This window comes from Pteropus vampyrus, unplaced genomic scaffold (genome assembly GCF_000151845.1).
Source record: "Pteropus vampyrus isolate Shadow unplaced genomic scaffold, Pvam_2.0 Scaffold313, whole genome shotgun sequence".
Lineage (NCBI taxonomy): Eukaryota > Metazoa > Chordata > Mammalia > Chiroptera > Pteropodidae > Pteropus > Pteropus vampyrus.
In genome coordinates, this window is record NW_011889094.1 from 781,847 (window position 1) to 785,179 (window position 3,333).

Genomic DNA, 3,333 nt, shown 5'->3' on the forward strand with positions numbered 1-3,333 from the left:
CGCTGCCCGCGGTGCCCCCGATCCTGTTGCTGCAGAGCGACCCCCAACACCCAGCGCTTGAAACAGCGCCAATCACGCTGCTCCCAGAGCCGCAGGGTTTCAGGCCGATTCGGGCGGCGGCTGGGAGGATGCACGGGAGCTCGGTGGCCCCTCGCGCCAACTGGCGTCTGCCAGCCCGCTGGCCTCGCCAACCAGACAGCGCCACCCAAAGCAGGTGAGCAGAGCGGGTGCGCAGAGCGGGTGCGCAGAGCGGGTGCGCAGGTCCCGGGTGGCCAGACCCGAGGGGCGGGGAAAGCTGGAGGGCGGGGCGCCGCGCGGTCCCTGGTCCCTGGTCCCTGGTCCCTGGTCACCGCACTCCGCCCCAGCAGGCCGTGCTCCTCCGCTCCCTTCCTGCAGGTGCCCGGGACCCCGTAACCTGTTCTCATCTGCTGATTCTGCTGAATCTCGGGTCGCAGCCGGATCACGCAGGAGCGCTCACCTCTGCGCGTCGGCTAAACTCATCTGCATCGCCCCCTGTCTCGTGCCTCGTTCGTCTCATGGTGTCGGAGCGATATTGAAAGCGGCATGGCGATAATTAACAGTCACGTTCAGCGTTTAGTGAAGAAGGAAAGACACGAGGCTGCAAGGCGAGGAGGGAAGCGGGACAGTGGCCAGCTTCAGCACGGCCAGAGGCGGCCGCACCTGACGCGCCGCTCACGCTCTCTCCGGCGGTGGGACTTTATTTTCCCTAATAAAATCTGAGCTCATTTCTATGAAAGGGTGAAAGTTCCTACATGAGTCCCGCTGGGCTCCTCCCACCCCCTTCTGAGTGCCCTGGGCCCCGCTCCGGATCCTAGGACAGATCTGCACAGCGCCGCTGGCCACCGGCATGTCTGCCTAAGGGACCAGTGCGCACGGGCTGGGGCTGGCCCTGCCGCTGCCTTCACGTGGGAAATGCGACGTGTGACTTAAGCCACGCGAGCCTCATGCTCTGAGACTGGACGACGCGGAGCCCCACGACCTGAGCTGGCAGGCGGCTGGGGACGCTGGGCAGGCTCAGAGGACTGTCAGGACTCTGTGGACGCCTCACCGGTCCTCGCGGGGCCTCACCGGCCGCCTTGGGGCCGGGAGCAGTCAGGCGGAAAGGTGAGGCAGAGGCCCAGTCTGATCAGCAAGAAAACTCAGGAGCGGGGCCCATGCGTGGCAGCCCTTGGATGTCAGGCCACCGGGTGTTAAGTTTGGGGATGACGATTGTAACCGCCTGAGTCCGGAAGGAGTTGTCACTCAGCACAGGGCCAGCTACAGGAGGGACGGGCGGGTCCTTCGTGCCAGGATGCGGGTCTCCACGGAAGGCGCTGTGCCCGGGGCACGTTTATGGTCCTTAAGGAGAAGTGAGAACGAAGGGTAACGGCGGATGGAGGGTCTCGACCAGGCTTCCCACAGCCACGGAGCGTGAGAAACACACGCGGCATCGAGCCGCTTACCGGAAAGCCCGTGCGCGCCTCCCGGTCAGTTGCTGGCGGGCCTCGGCCCCGGCCCGGCCTGGAAAAGACATCACACAGCCCCGGCTTTGGACGCTGGACTCGGAGACGTTGAATTGAGGAAAGCCGAAGTGCGTTTGAACTCAGAACAAAAATAGCGCTTGTGCCGTTTGCAGCCTTCTGCCGGGTTTATCACGGTTTAGTGTCAGGTGCTCTTGTTCCTGTGTGTTTTTTGGACAGCGACTTTATAGACAAAAACTTTCCTCTCTTTCAAAGGCTATAATTAGGTCAAGAAATCCTCAGTACACGTCACTCATTTAATTTTACCGTGGCAGTTGCAGGCCTGTGATGTGGGACGGCTCGTAAAAGATCAAGGTGTTGCATTTGAACCACACTCTTCCCAAGAGTGAGTCTGGCATTTGTAGGAGCTTCAGGAACTAACGAGCGGAGCAGCGATGCCAGATTCCAGGCAGGCGGCCGCTCGGATGCAGAACGTCAGAGGATCGACGACGACGCGCGTTTCACGGCGTGGGCAGCCGAAACACCCATGCTGCGGGAAAAAACAACGAAGCCACAACTCTGGGAAACACTCGCTTCTCTTACATGAAACGCATTTTTTGTCGGTTTTGTTTGCTTTGTTTTTTTAGGTGAGAAAGTTCAGGGCACTTTTGATCTTTAGCCAGAACCGGCCGAGTCGGGATATTTCCGTAGATTATCTGAGTGTTGCCTGCTTCTGATAGGAACACCTACGTCCTGAATGGCTCCACCACGGGCGCGTTACAGCTGTTGTGTGCACGCCCCAGAGGGCATGTCACCCTGTGAACTGGCGTCACAGGACAGGGACTTTTAAGATCGTTAATGAGAATAGATTCTTATTTCAGGAACGTGGGGCCGCCCCAAACCTCTGAAACACCGTCAACGCGACTGGAATCTTCTAAAAGATGCCTGGTAACCAGGGAGGATGTTTAGATCCAGGTGTGAAATGTGAAGCCATTTCCTTTAGCAGGTGGAGCTGAGAACTGCGCAATCTCTGACAGAGTCGTGAGCAGGCAGAGGAAAATGAACAGTCCCATAAAAAGCCCCAAAGCTAAAAAAATCTAGATTTGGAGGTAGCAGGCACGTGTGAGCACATAGGCTAAACGGTCCCGGGCCGAACAGAGCCGTCGCAGGAAAGAGGAGAGAGAATAAACTAATTTACACGCACGCGCGCCGCTAATGTGTAATGACGTTTGTTCTGCCCCGGACCGCCATGAAAACACGCCAGCTGTGAGCGAGAAGCAGGCATCGCAGCGGATGTGCCTCCCGGGCCTAAAACAAGCTGACCGCCGAAAATAGCCGGCAGTGGTGGGGGACGGAGCTCCCACAAAGGGGGCTGGGGTGTGGCGCTGCGGCTCCAGGAAGATCAGCCTCCCCAGGACCACAGAGAAGGGCGTCGGGACCCTGAGCAGACACCATGGAGGGGCAGCCGCGTCAGCAGACCTGTAAACCAGCCGGCCCCTGAACGTGTCCATTCAGTTAGGCGAAGCCATATGAATTTGCAAGTAGCCACCTGTCTTAGACCTGGCCTGCAGGCAGAAGGGTGTTCCACGGCGTCCTCTTTAACAGCAGTCGGTCCTTGTTCATGGCTTTGTACTCCCCGAAGCCACCGACCGGCCCTGCTCCCCGCCTCAGCCGCCGCGGGCACTGAGCAGAGCAGCGCTCGGGCTCCTGCGTCCAGCAGCCGCAGAGGGGCCTCCTCCCGCGAGCGCGTGCAGTTAGCTAACAGCCCCGTCCCACTAAGATGCAGTCAAGGCACGGTGACAACCTCCTCTCGTCCCTGTGTGCCGCACAGCAGAGCTGGCCGTCGTCCCCACGCGGCCCCTCACGGCCCCAG